At 39.3% G+C, this 20,026-nt stretch overlaps 1 long non-coding RNA gene across 1 annotated transcript; it reads right to left on the bottom strand.

The window, feature by feature from the left end:
* Positions 1–17,525: 17,525 nt before the first annotated feature.
* Positions 17,526–18,327, bottom strand: LOC141338937 (uncharacterized). The gene is made up of 3 exons (XR_012355881.1): positions 18,237–18,327; positions 18,013–18,120; positions 17,526–17,676 (listed from the first exon to the last, which is right to left on the bottom strand). It is a non-coding gene; the product is annotated as an uncharacterized lncRNA (long non-coding RNA).
* Between the last annotated feature and the right edge of the window lie 1,699 nt (positions 18,328–20,026).

The following is a 20,026-nucleotide window of genomic DNA, read 5'->3' as shown; positions in this document are numbered from 1 at the left end:
CACAGGAACCACAAGAACTTTTCAGACAGTCTCCTGCAGATCTTCCAGGTAATAAAACACTTTTCAAGAATATTTAATAATTATAATAAATATATTATTAAATAAGAGTTTTGTGACAGAACTTTTATTTCTAATTTTTATGTTTAAGAACCATAAAATAAGAACTAGAACCTATTTTTTATTCATATTTACAGCTAATTAAAGTTTGTCTCAATTTGATTTATTATGAATATTTTTAATTATTGAATAAATAGTTTGACCAAATATGGATGACTTTTTCTTTCATTCACTTTTGTCATGCTTTGTAGGATCTTGAGAGCAAAATAATCACATTTCTAAAGAAAGAACTGGACAAGTTTAAGAAAATATTACAAAAAGAGGACTTGCAATACTTTGTGAATGATTTTAATGAGAACAGATGCAGTATCAAAGATGCAGCTCTTGATCTCACACTCTACTTCCTGAGAGAAATGAAGCAGAATGAAGAAGCTGATACTCTAGAAGGTAAGACACTCATGATCATCTGTCACTTATAAATGTATTGGAGAAAATATTAAAACTAAAATCCAATTAATTTTTTCCCCCTGTGTTTAGATGAGCTGCTCTTCATTCATCAGCTAAAATGTAGCTTAAAGAAGAAATATCAGTGTGTGTTTGAAGGAATTGCAAAGCAAGGTGACTCTACTCTTCTGAATAACATCTACACAGATCTCTATATCACTCAGGGTTGTAGTGAACAGGTCAATACTGAACATGAGGTAAGACAGATTGAAGTTGCTTCCAGACGTCATGAATCACAAGAAATACAGGTTGAGTGCAGAAATTTATTTGAAGCACCTGAACAAGACAAGCAGATCAGAACTGTACTGACAAAAGGAGTTGCTGGCATTGGAAAATCAGTCTCTGTGCAAAAGTTTGTTCTGGATTGGGCCGAAAGACAAGAAAATCAAGATATCAGCTTCATATTTCCTCTTCCATTCAGAGAGATGAACTTAAAGGAGAAAGAAAAACTAAGTTTGATGGACCTTATAAATCAGTTTTTCCCAGAGATAAAAGGATTGAACCTTGAAAGGAGGGATAATTTCAAATTTCTGTTAATCCTTGATGGTTTGGATGAATGTCGTCTTCCTCTGAATTTTAATGTTGGTGAGACGTTGCATGATGTTTCATCACCAGTCTCTCTGGATGTTCTCCTGACAAACCTCATTAAGGGAAATCTGCTTCCTTCTGCTCTCATCTGGATCACCACCAGACCAGCAGCTGCCAGTAAGATTCTTCCTGACTGTATCGACCGGCTGACAGAGATACGAGGATTCAATGATGCACAAAAGGAGGAGTACTTCAGAAAAAGAATCACGGATGAGAATCTGGCCAAAGAAATCATCGATCATGTTAAACAATCAAAGAGTCTCTTTATCATGTGCCACATCCCAGTCTTCTGCTGGATTTCAGCCACTGTTCTTCAGAACATTTTAGAGGAGAAAAGAAATAATGTTATGAAAAACAATCAGGTTGATGATGTCTCCAAAACACTGCAGGAGTCAAATACTGAAGACACTCCCAAGACTCTGACACAAATGTACACACACTTTCTCAGATTTCAGATGCAGCAGAGCCGACGAAAGTATGATGGAGAATATACACCAGATGTTTCCTGGGATAAAGATGCCATCTTTTCACTGGGGAAACTGGCATTTCATCAGCTGGAAAGAAACAATGTGATCTTCTATGACACAGATCTGGAAGCCTGTGGTATTGACGTCTACAAGGCATCAGTGTATTCAGGCATGTGTACCCAGATCTTTAAGGAGGAAACTGGGATTGTTCTTGGTACCATGTACTGCTTTGTTCACTTGAGCATTCAAGAGTTTATTGCAGCTCTTTATGCACATCTAAATATAAAAAATAAAAGTAAATTTCTTCGCAAAAGTGAAACCATGATTGATTTGCTCAAGACTACAGTGGACAAGGCACTAGAGAGTGATAATGGACATCTGGATCTTTTCCTTCGATTCCTCCTTGGTTTGTCACTCCAGTCTAATCAGAGACTCTTACAGGGTCTGTTGACACAGCAAAATAGAAATGACCAGATCAAAAAGGAAATAGTTCAGTACATCAAGCAGAAATTTGAAGCTAATCTGTCTCCAGAGAGATCCATCAATCTGTTCTACTGTCTGAATGAACTGAACGACCAAACTCTGGTGAAAGACATTCAGACCCACCTTAGCAAAGGAAGTCTCTCATCTGCTGATCTTTCACCTGCCCAGTGGTCTGCTTTGGCCTTTGTGTTGTTGACATCAGAAGAAGAGCTGGAGGAGTTTGAGCTTCAGAAATTCAAGAAATCAGACGAGTGTCTCATTAGATTATTGGCAGTCATCAAAACCTCCAAAAGAGCTCTGTAAGTTAAACATTATTTGCTTTCATCTGACAAACACATTTATCTAGGGTTCCCGTGCATCTTGGAAAACCTGGAAAATTGTTATTAAAATTAATTACTGATTTTTTAAATTATTTTATTTATTTTTTTGTCCAGGAAAATGTGTGGGGAAATTAGAGAATTATAAAATGTCATAAAAATCTTGTTGTTCTGGAAAATTATTTAAAAAATGTCTTTAGCTGAAAATTAAGAGTTTTATTCTTTTTGAAATTATTGTTAGTAGCAGAAAGTGCTTTGTTCAGGGTTGCTGAGGTTTAAAGAAAAGAAAGAAGTATCATCTATCAAATATCAACAGATAATCAGCTTATCATGGAACTAACACTTTCAACTGTATAATTCATTGTAATTAAAGCTAAAGATACTATTTTATTAATTATTTTTATTTAACAAACATATTTAATCTAATGATTGTGTAAACTTATTTCTGTTGTAGGTTAAATGATTGTGGCATAACAGACAAGAGCTGTTCAGCTCTGGCTACAGTTCTTGGATCAGATAACAGTCTGAAAGAGCTGAACATGAGCAATAATAATCTGCAGGATTCAGGAGTGAAGCTGCTCTGCTCTGGACTGGAAAATATGAAGTGTCATTTGGAGATACTGAGGTAAGTTGTGTGACAGTAGACCAAAATTGAGGTCAACAACAGCATAAGGTGAAAAACAGACTTGGATCATTTTCAATTACAGTATCAGTACTATAAAGTTTATTTTCATTTAGTTTTAACATTTTTTACCTGTAAAAACTATCCAATTTTGGTACAGCACTGTAATTCGGGATTTTTTGCACCCCAACCCCATAAAAATCACAATAACTCATAAGCATAAGCATATTCTGGTAATATTCCTTTTAATTGTTGAACATGTTCTTTTTAAAAGTACACATTTCAAATGTTGACCTCAAGGATACAGCAGGAAAAAATCACCACAGTCCCCTGGAGACTTTGTATCATGGCAAACATACACATACTGAAAAGCAAAAATAAGTAAGAACACTAGCAGAGATGCCAAACATGGCTTTGTTTAGAACCATTTTTACTAAAAAGAGCAAAAAGACAATATTTTCTTCATGATTTAAATCAATTAATATTACATATTACCTTCTTGTTTATTGAATTTTGTTGTCCTGACACTTAGTTAAGTCTGACGCAGACCATGATAAATGCCAACCGATCTGTTCATATAAACGTTTTAAACGTGTGTGTTTCCTATGCATATAATATACCTACTATGATTAAAAATCTATATGTGTTGATTTACAGTAACAATAATCTAAATTTGGCAGGCGGTAAGAAGTCAAGTCAACTCACCTTTATTTATGTAGCGCTTTTAATAATACAGATTGTGTCAAATAGGGCTGTCGTGGTTAAAGAATTTCCCTTGGTAATTTTGAGTGGCTCAGTAGCGCGGTATGCTGTATTACCACCATATAATTGTGTGTAGTCTGTTACAATGTAAGGTCATATTCAGAAATCAATAAACCGAAACCAAATCGCGCTAATATATATGAAGTGAAGTAAACAGCACTTACATAGTTTTATTCAAAGAGAGACGTAATGAAACACGATGTTAAAATCATTTTAACTTTAATCGCCACTTTTAAAGGCTCGGCTGACCAGCAGAGCACCGATGTTAAGACAGAGATTTCACTTTCCTTGGACATTACAAGCTAGTTTCACATACATACCTGACTCGATCTGAAAGACAGACGCAGGTAATCGCACATGCTCAGTCGATCTCTCTCTCATTCGCTGTCTGTTTAGGCATGTTAAGTGCATATCTACTGAGCCTCATAATAAACACATTATGTTATCATTACTAACTTATTACTAATTTAATATTCAGCACACAGGCATTAAGTGAGAATGGCAAATCCTTAGGAAAAAAGAAAACAAATATTGCGGTTGCTGCGGTTGTTGCATTCCTCTGCGGTTATGCACGTCAATAGCGCGGTACTGCGATATTGCGGTTGTCGCGACAGCCCTAGTGTCAAAGCAACTGCACAGTATTTAAACAGAACAATAGTGTGTAAGTAACGCATTATTGAAGATAATAAATTTTCAGTTAAAGGCAGTTCATCAATGAATTCAATGATATCATCTTCAGTTCAGTTCAAATAGTATACGATATCGCTGGAAAATGTCCCCAGCTAAGCAAGCCAGAGGCGACAGCGGCAAGGAACCAAAACTCCACAGGTGACAGAAATGGAGAAAAAAACCTTGGGAGAAACCAGGCTCAGTCGGTTGACCAGTTCTCCTCTGGCCAGATGAAACCAGCAGTTTGTACCAATGTCCGATTGTAGAGAACTCATCAGGTTCCTGTGGTGTAGCACCGATGGTGGTCTAGGTTGGCGAGGTCTTTAGTGATGATCCGTCTCTGGAACTCATCTGGTTGACATCCACGGCTATTGAAGTCATCTCCAGGTGGTGATCCATGAACTAAGCTGGGTGCGGACTGGATCTGGGGGACTGCAGTAACCATCTGATCCGGATACAGGCTGGGTCTGGTGGCTACGGTGACTTCTGAATAAGAATGAAACAGACTAATATTAGCGTAGATGCCATTCTTTTTACGATGCAACAAGTGCATCAGATGTTATGGGAGTTTATGATTAGATGTTATGTTAACAATCCTTTAAGGGATTTGAATTAGGAATGTGATAATGTTTTATGTGTAAGCCAGGTTAAAGAGATGTGTCTTTAATCTAGATTTAAACTGACAGAGTGTGTCTGCCTCCCGAACAGTGTTAGGTAGATTGTTCCAGAGTTTAGGCGCTAGATAAGAAAATGATCTGCCACCGGCAGTTGATTTTGATATTCTAGGTATTATCAAATTGCCAGAATTTTGAGAACGCAGCAGACGTGAGGGACTATAATGCGATAGAAGCTTGCTCAAGTACTGAGGAGCTAAACCATTGAGGGCTTTATAAGTAATTAGCAAGATTTTAAAATCTATACGATGTTTTATAGGGAGCCAGTGCAGTGCTGACAGAACCGGGCTATATGGTCATACTTTCTAGTTCTAGTAAGAAGTCTAGCTGCTGCATTTTGGACCAGCTGGAGTTTATTTATTAAGCGTGCAGAACAACCACCCAATAAAGCATTACAATAATCTACCCTTGAGGTCATGAACGCATAAATTAATGTTTCAGCATTTGACATTGATAGCATAGGTCATAATTTCGATATATTTTTAAGATGGAAAAATGCTGTTTTGCAAATGCTAGAAATGTGGCTTTCAAAGGAGAGATTGCTATCGAATAGGACGCCTAGGTTCCTAACTGATGACGACGAATTTACAGAGCAGCCATCTAGTATTAGACTGTGTTTTAGGTCATTACTTGTCGAGGTTTTAGGTCCAATAATTAACACCTCTGTTTTTTCAGGATTTAACAGTAAGAAGTTATTCACCATCCAGTTTTTAATATCAGCTATGCATTCTGTTAGTTTTTCGAATTGATATGTTTTGCCGGGCTGCAAAGAAATGTAGAGCTGAGTATCATCAGCGTAACAATGAAAGCTAACACCATGTTTCCTGATGATATCTCCCAAGGGTAACATGTAAAGCGTAAAAAGTAATGGCCCTAGTACTGAGCCTTGAGGTACTCCATACTGCACTTGCGATTTAAATGATACCTCTTCATTTATTGCCACAAACTGATGACGGTCTGATAAGTACGATTCGACCCAAGCCAGTGCACTACCATTAATGCCTACATAATTTTCAAGTCTATTTAAAAGAATGTTGTGGTCAATAGTATCAAACGCATAAGTCAGGAAGATTACTTACAAAGCAGACTTTTGTAGTAGAAGTGATGGTTCTAACGTAGCTATCTGGAGTATACAAGAGACTAGATAATGATCTGAGATATCATCGCTTTGCTGCAGAATTTCAACACCATTAACATCAATTCCATGTGACAGTATTAAATCTAGAGTATGATTTCGGCAATAAGTAGGACCTGACACGTGTTGTTTAACCCCAATAGAGTTCAAAATATGTATAAAAGCTGTTCATTAATACATCTTTTTCATTATCAACATGGATATTAAAATCACCCACTATTAAGACTTTATCTGCGGCCAACACTTATTCGGATAGAAAATCAGCAAATTCTTTAATAAAGTCTGTATGGTGCCCTGGTGGCCTGTGTACAGTAGCTAGTACAAACCTCACGGGGGATTTATCATTAACAATTGTTTCTCTGGATAATGCTATATGAAGCACCATTACTTCAAACGAGTTATATTTGAAGCCTGTTCTCTGAGAAACAGAGAATATTGCTATAAATAGTAGAAACACCTCCCCCTTTACCTTTTAGACGTGGTTCATGTTTATAACAGTAATCTTGGGGGGTGGACTCGTTTAAAATAATGTAATCGTCTGGTTTTTAACAGGTTTCTGTCAAACAGAGCACATCTAGTTTATGATCAGTGATCATATCATTTACCCGAGCCCATGCAGGTGGGACGCCTTCGTCTCACAGCCAAGGAAAAGCAGGATCGATTGGTTCGAGGCCTCTACCTGTATTGTGGGAAGCCCGGACACAGAGCCATTAGGTGTCCTTTAAAAGCCGGGGCCCATCAGTAAGCCGGGGGATCCTGACGGGCGTCTCTCCATGTCTTGACCCCCCTAAGTCTCGTACCCTGCTCCCTGTTGGCCTTCAGTACAAGAACACCATGCGTTCCTGTTCTGCCCTTGTTGATTCAGGAGCTGAAGGCAATTTTTTGGATGTTTCTGTTGCAGCGCGGTGGGGCATTCCTGCTATTCCTCTCCCTTCTCCCATCTCTGTCCGTTCCCTCAATGGCCTTCTCCTCTCCTCCATCGCCCACTCCACTCCCCCAGTAAGTCTAGTTGTCTCTGGCAATCACCATGAGGTAATTGAGCTGTACCTCCTTGACTCCCCGGGTGCTCTTGTTGTCCTGGGGCACCCGTGGTTGAGGCAGCACAACCCTCACGTGGATTGGTCAGGGAACTCTGTGTTATCTTGGAGTCAGTCCTGTCTTGCTTCGTGTTTAGGTACTGCCTTGTCTCCTGGCTCTTTGTCTTCTGTGTTTCAGATAGAGGATGCTGATCTCTCCGGAGTCCCGACGGAGTACCATGATCTGTGCCGGGTCTTTAGTAAGTCCCGGGCCTCGTCCTTACCTCTTCTCCGGCCGTATGACTGTGCCATCGATCTCCTCCCAGGCACTTCTCCGCCTAAAGGGCATCTGTACTCCCTGTCTAGTCCTGAAACAGAGGCCATGGACAAGTATATTAGTGAATCTTTGAATGCCGGCCTCATTCGTCCCTCTTCCTCCCCTGCTGGTGCTGGGTTCTTCTTCGTTAAGAAGAAGGATGGCTCCCTTCGGCCTTGTATAGATTATCGGGGTCTTAATGACATCACCATAAGGAATAGGTATCATCTGCCTCTGATGTCAACTGCTTTTGAATTGTTACAGGGAGCCAAGGTCTTTACTAAATTAGACCTCCGCAATGCCTACCATTTGGTTCGTATTCGTGAGGGGGATGAGTGGAAGACAGCTTTCAATACCCCAACGGGACACTTTGAATACCGGGTTCTACCCTTCCAGGCCCTGATCAATGACGTGTTGAGAGACATGGTAAACAGATTTGTCTTTGTGTACCTTGATGATATCCTCATCTTCTCTTCCTCCTTGCAGGTACACACTCAACATGTTCGCCAGGTGCTTAAACGGCTGCTGGAAAACCAGCTTTATGTCAAGGCGGAGAAGTGTGTATTCCACGCCAAGTCAGTTTTGTTCTTGGGGCATATCATTTCAGCGGAGGGATCAAAGCTGATCCTGCCAAGGTAAGGGCCGTAGCCGAGTGGCCAACCCCCGATTCTCGGAAAGCGTTGCAGCGGTTCCTGGGATTCGCCAACTTCTATAGGCGTTTTATCCGGAACTTTAACCTGGTTGCTGCACCCCTAACGGCACTCACCTCACCCAAGATACCGTTCAGGTGGAATTGTCAGGCTCAGGAGGCCTTTGATGTTCTTAAGTCCCGTTTCATCTCTGCTCCTGTTCTTTGTCTTCCAGATCCTGAACGGCAATTCATTGTTGAGGTTGATGCCTCAGAGGTCGGGGTAGGTGCGGTTCTGTCCCAACGATCTCCCAGAGATGGGAAGGTGCATCCCTGTGCCTTTCTCTCTCACCGCTTGAGCCCTGCAGAGCGAAATTATGACATAGGAAACAGGTAGTTGATGGCAGTCAGGCTGGCCCTGGGGGAGTGGCGCCATTGGTTGGAGGGAGCAGCGCAGCCCTTCTTGGTCTGGACGGATCACAAGAACCTCGAATATATCCGTTCGGCCAAGAGGTTGAATGCTCGCCAGGACGGCTGGGCACTCTTCTTTGGGCGGTTTAACTTCTCCCTCTCGTATCGGCCGGGCTCTTAGAACACCAAGCCTGATGCCCTTTCTCGTCTGTTCGAGGGTCCTGGGAGGGAGGCGGCTCCTGACACCATTCTCCCTAAGGTGGTGGTGGTGAGATCCCTCTCCTGGGATGTCGAGCAGCGAGTGAGGAAGGCTGTGCGGGAGGGAGAGGGCCCGAGGGGATGCCCAGAGGGTCGGTTGTTTGTGCCTGCTGCGCTGCGGCCTGAAGTCATCCGTTGGGGTCACGAATCCAGGGTGGCCTGTCATCCAGGCGTTCGGAGGTCGCTGGCTGCCATCCGTCAGCGATTTTGGTGGCCTTCCATGGCCCAGGATGCCCAGCAGTTTGTGTTGGCTTGCTCGGTCTGTGCTCAAAATAAAACTTCTAACCAGTCTCCTGTTGGTCTGTTACAGCCTTTACCCATTCTGTCTCGTCCTTGGTCACACCTGGCCCTTGATTTTGTCTCTGGCCTTCCCCCATCGAGAGGCAACACCGTTATTCTGATGGTGGTGGATCGCTTTTCCAAAGCGGCCCATTTTATTCCCTTACCCAAACTCCCCTCCGCCAAGGAGACGGCTCAGGTGGTGGTGGACCACGTCTTCCGGATTTATGGTCTTCCGGTGGATGTGGTCTCCGACAGAGGACCACAATTTGTTTCCCGGTTTTGGAAAGAATTCTGTAGACAGATCGGGGCCTCAACGAGTCTGTCTTCAGGTTTTCACCCGCAGACCAATGGGCAATCTGAGGCGAGACAACCAGGATCTCGAAAGAGCTCTCCGCTGCCTGGCGTCGCATAGTCCGAGCTCCTGGAGTCAGCAGCTACCGTGGGTCGAATATTCCCATAACTCCCTTCCTGTAGCGTCCACAGGTATGTTTCCCTTTCAATGTTCCATGGGTTATCAACCACCCCTTTTTCCCTGTTCAGGAACCCGAAGCTGCGGTCCCGTCTGCCTTGGCCTTCGTCCGTCGGTCCCGACGCACCTGGAGGAGGGCTAAGGAGGTCTTGGCCCGGGCTTCCAGACGGACCAAAGCACCGGGCCGACCGTCACAGGACTCCCGCTCCTCAGTACGTGTGTGGTCAAAAGGTATGGCTTTCCACCAAGGACCTGCCTCTCCGGGTGCCTTCTCGTAAGCTGGCACCCAGGTTCATTGGGCCATATCGCATCACCAAGGTTCTGAGTCCTGTGGCAGTGCGACTCCAGCTTCCTCACACGCTTGGTCGGGTCCACCCTGTCTTTCATGTGTCCAGGGTTAAACCTGTATTTCGGTCCCCTCTTAATCGTGTTGGTTCTTTCCCGACCCCCCCTCCCCCTCGTATAGTGGATGGCACTCCTGTGTACACTGTGAGAAAGCTTCTGGACATTAGACGCCGTGGTCGGGGTTTTCAGTTTCTGGTGGACTGGGAGGGTTACGGTCCGGAGGAGAGGAGTTGGATACCAGCCCGGGACATGCTGGACCAGACTTTGATTGAGGACTTCCGTCGGCGACGAGGTGAGCCCCTCCTGGGTGCGCCAGGTGGCGTTCCTGGGGGGGGAGGTACTGTCATGACTTCAGTCTGATTGGCGGGTTTTGTCGTGTGTGTGTGTGTGTTGTTGTTGTTGTTGTCTGGAGCATGTGTGTTTTGACAGTTTGCCATGTGCTCTTTGTGCTTCCCCCTCCCCTTCATTATCTCATTAGCTGCTGTCACACCTGTGACCAGTTAGGCCTAATTTCTTCCCCCATTTAAGCTCCTCTCGTCTGCAGTCTTGTGTCTGACCGTTGTTGTGAGATCATGCTAGACTCTGCTCGTGTCCTGTTATGTCTTGCAGTGGTTTTTCAGACTCCAAGTACAGTTTAGGTTTTTCTGTTTGATTTTTCTTTTGGTACTCTCTCTGCCTTTCGCTACACCAGATCCCTGCTCCCCAGTTCCTGCATTGTTGTCACCGGAGCCTTATGCTCAGCTGCCCTCAGCTGCATCAACAGGTTTCGCCCCGCTCCGACGCTGCATCAGCACTGACGCTAAGACTCTATTCTCTCCCCACTCTGACGTTGCGTCAGCACTGACGCCGTGGTTCTGTTCTCTACATTTGGACATTGGGACTGATGCTAGGATTCTGTTCTCTCCGCATTTGGACTTTGTGTCAGGACTGACGCTGGGACTCTGTTCTCTCCCAATTCTGACGCTGCGTCAGCACGAACACTAGGACTCTGTTTTCTCTCCAATCCTTCATCGCGTCTGCATTGACGCTAGGATTTCGTGTTCGAATCTCTCCACGCTTTTTACCTCTCAGCCTTTGATTACGGCTCCCGGCCTTCTACCCTGGCTGTGTTTGTGTTTTGGAGTTAAATAAATATTTCAGTTGTACCTGCAACTGAATCCGTGTGTTTCCTTGACAATTGTAGTTACCAGGTTTTCAATCAAAAACAAATAGCTACATAAATAGAAAAATAGCTGAAATCCCTAATCTGATTAAATAAAAAAGTTTATCTCTTTTCCCTCTGTTTTATTTGCCTTTAAAATTATGTGACTTATTTTATTTTCTTCTTATTTTCTGCTCTCCCTCTTTCTGCCAATGTAGGTTAAGAAACTGTGAAATGACAGATGCAGGTTGTTCTGCTGTGACTTCAGCTCTGAAATCAAACCCATCACACCTGAGAGAACTGGACCTGAGCTGGAATAAACTAGGAGACTCTGGAGTGAAAAACCTCAGTGATCTACTGATGAACCCACAATTCAAGCTGGAGAAACTAGAGTTAGTATCATTATACTGTACAGCAGTTACAGTCAGATTAAAGTTCACTGTTTAGATTAGGACCACTGGGCTCTTGACAGCTTTGCTGTGAAACAAAACAGAATAAAAAAAACAGTGTAACAAATGACAGGAGATGTTTCTGACAATTAGATTTATACTGGACTAATGGTATATTTTGCTAAATCGTTTATGAAGGCAAATGTGTTTTATTTAGTATATTTGTATAGTTAGAAATTGTAAACTACACTCCAAAATATATTACACATTATTTGATTTGATTGATTTAATGATTTCCATCCATTAAAAATCTGAAAATAGACATTTCATTTAGTTAATTGTACTGTTGTTTCTATATTGATTCTATGTATTGATTCATTATTTGTTGACTGAGGATGGGTCCAGGCTTGGATTGTAACTAGTGTCCTCAAATACTCCTGTCTTGGTTTGTTCATTTATATACTAGAAGGTCCCATGATTTTGCTGGTGTATTAGTGAATATATGCATTTGCTGATGCTCATCATAGATCTGAGTCATTGTTCTTTCTCTTTCTGTCTTCAGTCTGTATTATTGCAGTATTACAGAGAAACAGTGTCTCAACCTGACTTCAGCTCTGAAATCAAACCTATCACACCTGAGAGAACTGAACCTGAGTGGGAATCAAATAATAAACACAGGAGTGAATCACTTATGTGACGTACTGAAGGATTCACACTGTAAACTGGAGAGATTGAGGTCAGTAACATTCACATACAAGAATCAAAATGATGAAAATCACTTTCTACTCAATATCTCATGATGAGTGGGTTCATGGGTTCACATTATATTTGTGTCAAATTCTTCTTCTTAATGATTTGTTTGTAAGATGATCTTCTCTTCCTCTGTTTGTATCTTTCTAGTCTTTATGACTGTGGCATTACAGATGTTTCTTCTTTAACTCAGTCTTTGACAAACACAAAAGCACTGCAGTTTCTAAAAGAGCTTGATCTGAGTGGTAATGAGATTGGAGACTCAAAGCAGCGGCTCATTGATGTGCTACGAGACTCAAACTGTAAACTGATGTGAGTAAACTTCACTTTGTGATATTAAAGAGATCTTCAACTACCTCTGATATGTGGACAAATATTAACTTTCAAATATTTGTGAAAGGAGATGATCAAATGATCATCAAGCTTTATTTCAAAGGGTTTGTGTCAGAATGAAATGAAAAGTTGATCAAATGTTGAACACAAAGGAGGAAAGAGAACAAAAGCAGACTGTCAGAGCTTTATCCAACAACAGCTGCTTTATTAATGCCATCAGTAATAGTGAATCATTCCAGTTTGAAATAGATTTGGTCAGATTGGAGGAAAACGCTGGTAAAATCAGTGCAGATTCCAGCTTCAGCTCACAGCCATCCAGCATCACATGATCAATGTCTCTGTCTCTTGTGTGTTTTGCAACATGTCACATTACTGATGTAAGGTATAATGGACATCAGTTGTTATTACAGAATAAAGCTGACAGGGTGATCAGGACTGGTATCATCCTGAAGAGGCTTATTCTGTGATAACAACCGGCTGGATGTGCATTATCCCACTTATTATATGGTTTCATGCCAAATAAGTGAATAATTAGACACTAATTATTTATTTGAGTTGAACTATTTTGTAGCTCTTTAAACGCAAACTCTCCGAAAAGACAATTAGTTCCTAAAAAACAGCTGTGAACCTGGAAGTTCAGTCAAGACGGTCATTTAAGACATATTGTACAGTCCCTGTATGAATGTATATAAAACTGTTGAACACTGCAGATGCTTTCCAGATGAAGCCATCTTTAACAGAAATCTTGCAGATTTGTGTGTGCTAACTGGGGTTGTATCATTCATTACACATCTTTTCACCATATAAATAAAGATGAGGACATACAAGTTATTTGAGCAGAAAGCCTTTTAAAAGTCAGTTTAGTGTCAGAAATCACTCCTATATGCTTAAATAGGTCACTTTTTGAGTTGTGACCGAAACCTTAGTGGCCAATATGGAGTGCACTCATTCAATCTCGCAATGCACAGCAATAACGAGTGTACAACTGATGTGAGATTAGCAAGCCGAAAGAAAAGCTGTGTCTCGTCAGAAGATGGCGCCCACAGCTGAATCATCCTTCAATTCATTTTACAAAGTGCTCTCCCTAATACAATACAGATATAAATTAATTGTAAATTGATTATTAAATATTTTAATTAGGGTTTATACACAATTTCCATGCCAGAGTTCATATAAATCCTTCCATATCGGAGCTGCCAGTTTCAAATGATTATTAAACAGCAGCACAAACTCTGCAAGAGCGGCAGTCTTTCCAGTGAACTCAGTGTCTGAACTCCTTTGCAAATCTAACTTTGCTGCAACATGATACTTTTGCACTATGGACACTAGTTTGATTGGTTGATTGATTGATTGATTGATTGATTGATTGATTGATTGATTGATTGATTGATTGATTGATTGATTGATTGATTGACTCACTCGTTCAACTGAACTCTATTAGTGGCCTTATGTAGGGAATAGTGTATGAGGGGACTTGGATTCAGCTAAACACTTCTCGTCAATTAGCAACAACTTTAACAACAAGACACACTTTTAACAATGTATCCACAAGTCTACTATTAACAGGAATCTCCTCCGATTTGGTTTGACAGCAAATACAGTCAGTAACTGAGGCACAAGCTAATATCATTTGTGATTGAATGAAACGAGTGAGAGCGCGGTGGTGTGATACGAGAGAAGAAAAAAGAAACACCAGACTCAAATACCTGTATGACTGTGTGTTATTCTGCGTTGCTAATGCCAACGGTGGTTATCAGAGAATAACACACCTCAGAATGTCACGACCAGGTAGCTGTGCAATAATTTCAGTGATTTACTGAAACCAATGCAAACATGTTTAAACTAGACAACAAACAGCTTTAACTACTGGAACATTTAACTGAAAGCTTTTTGTTGTAAGGCAAAATCGCATTTGTATTTGCTCTTAGTCATTTATTATATTTGGCGTACATTCAGTAGTATGTGTTTCACTTTATATCGACTCAATAGAGACACAAACAGAATGCAGTTAATGTTCTAAATGTATTATAATTAAAACACAAAAACTCTCAGGTATAGTCAGTATTTAATCTGATTACAAGATTTTAAATGTAACTTTAAAAAAAAAACTGTGATTGAAATATAGTAACTTATTTGTACTTTGTTCCACTGAACTCTGATTATCGTCTCTTCTGTTCCACCTTACAGTGTAGATAGAGATCCACCATCAGAAGTCCCATCACAAGAAGTCCCTAAAAGAGTTCAATCACCAAAAGATGATAAATGCTGTCTATTGTAGTTTTTGGATCCTGATGAAAGCAGCAGTGAACATCAGGTGAGGATCCACAGAAGAGCTTCACTACTGTGTCTATGAGGAGAAAGAAATGTGTGATAAATGTGTGAATGTGATCCATACAGGTGAAGAGACTCAGACTTTACAATCAAATAATGCAGCATGTGTGTTAGAAACATGTGATACTGAATGATTCATGTTGATTTAGTATTCAAGCAAATGATGCTTTTGTTTTATTGAAAGCTGAAACAGGAGGAAGACGCTCAGATGAGTCTGTCTGGCTCTTCAGTTTAATAATATTTGTATTAAACTCATCCATAATGATTCAAATGTTTAAATGTGATTGTCAAGTGCAGCACTTAAATGTGTCAAAGATATAAAACAAGTCTACAATGTGAAATTAAAACATTGACATGATCTCTCTTACATGTAATACACATTGTTCTTCTATTTAATTGTATATTAAGTTAGCTATGTGTCTGTCTGTTGCTGATGTACAGATGCAAAACAAAGCAGAAACACACTGGAAATAAAAGATGGATTGTGCAGTTTTGACAGATTCATTCATTAAAACAGGAGTTTTCACACACACTGAGTTTGTGCTGAACTGACTGACAGCTTCAGTCTTTATAAATGCTGTGTAATTTTAGTCACAAATTGAAGAAAAGTTCTGATTTTGTGTTTGATTTTTAAACAGCTTTTCTCCTCACTCTTTTTTTATTTGGAATAATATAACACAAACAGACAAATACTTTTTTAGACATTGGTTTGGGACTCACAACTTTAGACATTCTTACATTCCAGTATGTCCAGCCTGATGCTCCACCGCCGAAAGAACTTCAGTTTAACTGGAAACAGTCCCTTTTCCTGATATTATAAAGAAAAAAAGCGGCACAGGCAGCGCGCCATCATAATATACAGCACCAAAACCGCAAAATCAAATCAAAATAATAATAATAACTCTAGAAAATCTATAGTTTATATTTCTCCTCTACTCAAATCGTCTGTCAGTGTATCTAATATTGTATATATGGTAGGAAAAAGACGAGCTACCTCTCAAACATGCATATCTTAATTTGATGTTGCTTTAAAATGTTGAAATGTATGATGCATTTTATTCTAACGATGAATGTTGTCGAGTTATTTAACTGTCTGTGGCGATGGCAGGATCACTTGATTTTTTCCCTTATTAAAGTAGATACAGCTTAGAATACTCGTTCAAGAATAAGGCATTGTTCAAAACTATGCTATTTTACATATATATTTTCTTTGTGTACAATCACAATACAAAACAGATGTGTATTTGTAAAAAAAAAATGGAAAGAAGGTGCTGCTTTAACACTTTTTTTAATCTCTGAAATTGCCTGAAATTCGAGAAGGGTCTGGCTGCAGACATGCACTCTCAGCGGCGCATGCGCACTCAGACACATGCACTCTCAGCCGCACATGCGCAATAAGACAAATGCACTCTCAGCCGCGCATGCGCATTTAGATAAATGCACTCAGCCTCACGCACGCGCTCAGATTCACGCATGCGATATTTACAGTTGGTCGAAGGCAGAAACACTTCAAAATGCTTTTTACGAACTAAAAGCACGAAATAAAATAACTTCCTATTAACACCGCCTGAAAATATACATGAAAAAGAAAACGTATTTTTGGAGGTGGACTGGAAAATGCTGCTATTTAAGAGTGCCGTAAAGACTGGTGTTTCTGGTCATGGCTCGGATTTATATAAAATGCTAGTACAAACACTAATAATCAACACTCAATCTACTTCAGTAATGTCAGATTACTTTGCATATGTGCCTGTGTAAAAGATGTGCATATTGGCAAAAAACATCACTAAATAAAGCTTAACTTTTTCTTATACACATGTTCCTTATTTATAATAATTATAAATTATATTAAAATTAAACTGAAACATTATACAGTGGTCAACGTTTGAAGTGGATCAAAAAAGTTAAATTTGTCCTGTAAGACAAGAATGGTTATTGTTTTGGATTAAGGACAACTTTGATTGAAGTGCTGACTACTGTATATATAAGCTTTAAAATGAATTATTAAGTCATTGACTAACACCATTTATAATCCTTCATTGCACAATGAGAATTTTATGTGTATATATAGTAATCAACATTTGAAGTGGATCAAAATCTTTTATCAAAGATGTCCTAAAACCAAAACAATACACATTTTTGTCTTAGGACAACTTTGATGTACTTTTTTGATCCACTTTAAAAGTTGACTACTGTATATTTAACATTTTATAATGAATTATTAAATCATAGATTAAAAGTCAAAGTCTGTTGCTGTCACATTCAATGTTCAATGTTAAATATGCTTCCAAAACACACCAGGAAAATAATTCAACACACAGCTGTTGGTGATTGTTTACTTTAGTAAATAACATGACATGGTATTGTGACAATATGTGGGTTATTTAAGTTGCTGTTGTCAAACAATTTTAATACATAGATAAAATAAATGAAAGATTACTTACTATAACTACTATTATATTATAAAATCATTACATAAATAAACAACTATGTTTTTAAATGTAGTGTTCGATAATAATATGCTCTAAAAATTATAATTATGCATGTCTTGCAAAAATTCAAAAACAAATATCAGTGGCTCTACAAGATCGTCCACTCCTTGATGAACCAGTCCAAGGCCTCAGCAGCTTCTTCATCCTCCATGCACAGTATACGAGGAAGCTGAATTGAGCCAAGATCATCCCCAGAGTTCTCCATGCATCACTGACTTGCAGTCTTAAGACACGCACCTAAGAAACAACAATGCAAAAGAGGATATATACAAATATGCTGAACAATAATGACTGCAATCCCTCTAACAACACCTACTTTTCAAATAGACTGAACCACCTGCTTTTCCGATGCAAACTCACGGGTGAAGAGACATTTCATCTACCTAGAATTTTGAGTTTGAATCTGTTACCTTTAGTACTACCTTTTAAAGTAACTGGCACTTTTCCTGAGGAGCTACAAAGTAACATGTACAAATTACCTGAACATATAGAAAAATACAGCACAAGTTTACCTAGTTTGTCAAGAAAACATGCTATTTTTAACCTTATGATTCTTCAAGTATGTGCTTTTACCTGAGAGATTTCTTCAAACCTCCTTTTATACAACCAAAATACAGGCTGCTGATCACCTCTCAGGAAGGCTTTGGACTCCTCAGCATAGTGGGCAAACAATTTCCATGTCTGGAAAATAGAGATTGAACATTAAATGTTACATAATTCCTCTCTCATGAAAGCTTTTAATTTTCAAAAGCCAAAAAACAAAAAAAAAAAACAAAAAAAAAACAACAATTCTTTACCGTTCCAGTCCAAAATTCTCTATCAACATGACACACCACCATTTCCTCAGCTCTGCCATGTCCAGCTGCTCAAAACATAAAAGGTAATGGCCTTTGTAAGTTTCATTTTCTCAGTGTTAGTGAATACTATAATAATACTTACAACTGTGTAGTCAAATGGGGCATTCAGTACATGTACAATGCAGACAATAATTGAAAGACAAGTATTAAGAGCAAAAACACAAATTAACCACAAACATATTGTACATCTTACCATCAACATAAATACACCAAAGTCGTTTCCATATGGTTGTCCAGGAAAACCCTTAAATATAATAAAAGGAGGAAATAAGCACAATTTTGTAAATAGATAAATTAGATTTAGATATACATTATATTTAGAAAGATTACAGATTATATTTAGATGATAGATTATATTTAGATGGATTAGACAGATGATAGATAGATAGATAGATAGATAGATTGATAGAGTAAAATGGATAGATAAATTAGATTTAGATAAAATGAATGGCACAAGGGGCAATGATACAAAGTGCAGCAAGTTGTGCAGAATGTGCACTTTGGTAACAGGTGCTTTAAACCTAGACTACTGATTGAAGCAGCTGTGAGCATAAATTGAAGGGACAGAAATGAAAATCATTCTGTTTAATATTCTTTTAATTTTTGTTAATTTCTTGGAGCTGCATTTCATGTCTCATTTTAAAGAACCGTTGTTAACTTTAAAATTACTTTTATTATTTAAAAAAAAAAATCCATCTTCAGATTAAATAATGTTGAGTAGCACCTCGTCTAAACAATTAGAGCAGGTCAAGCCCAGTAAAACACTCATTTTTTCACCGTCTAAACAAAACTGAATTTAGACAGTTCTTCACTAATTTACCGTATAAATTATAATAGGTAAGTTACCCAATTACCACAGACGCGATATATGTGATAGATATCAGGATAGTTTTTTGATAACGTTCACCTTATAATTGAAAAAGCACTTTCACATCTCTTTATTCTTGTGCGAATGAAATAAATACACTTACAATAATCCCTTAGCGGTCGTTGATTCCTCTAATCCGTTTTAAAATACGTCCATTACGTCGAGGTGCCTGAAATATCAGATAAATGTAAAGATCATTTTAAGAACATTTACCTAAGAATTAAAAACAACAATTTTACTTTACTTAATCTTGTACAAATAAATATACTTACAATTCCTGTGCGGCCGTTGAATCCTGTGTATCACGTTGAGAGTGCATGTCTGATTATACATGCGCGGCTGAGAGTGCAAGTGTCTAATTGCGCATGTGCGGCTGAGAGTGCATGTGTCTAATTGCGCATGCGCGGCTGAGAGTGCATGTGTCTGAGTGCGCATGCGCCGCTGAGAGTGCATGTGTCTGAGTGCGCATGCGCCGCTGAGAGTGCATGTCTGCAGCCAGACTCTATTGTGAAATTCTGCATATAGGCTGCTACTTGTTTATTTTATTTTCTTTCATTTTGTTAATTTATTATACATTCAGAAAAAAAAAATATATTTTGCATATGGGCCTATTTTATTTATTATATATAGCTTTATTAGGTTTTTCTCTGTGCACAAGCTCTGCGTGACGTTCTGATGTTTATGCTGTATAATTAATCCCTGAAAACAAATTTAGCTGTTTTTAATGTGTCACAGCCACGTTTCAATTTTAATTTAATTGTAATTTAACATAATCTTGTCGGTTAATAATAACTTAACGACGTCGGTTGTCGGTTGGGAATAATAAAATAACCGAAATTAACATTTCTTTTATGGGCAAAGA

The sequence above is a fragment of the Garra rufa genome, chromosome 7, assembly GCF_049309525.1.
Source record: "Garra rufa chromosome 7, GarRuf1.0, whole genome shotgun sequence".
Taxonomy (NCBI): Eukaryota; Metazoa; Chordata; class Actinopteri; order Cypriniformes; family Cyprinidae; genus Garra; species Garra rufa.
The sequence above is the reverse complement of the archived record's forward strand: the minus strand, read 5'-3'. Positions and strand labels throughout refer to the sequence as shown.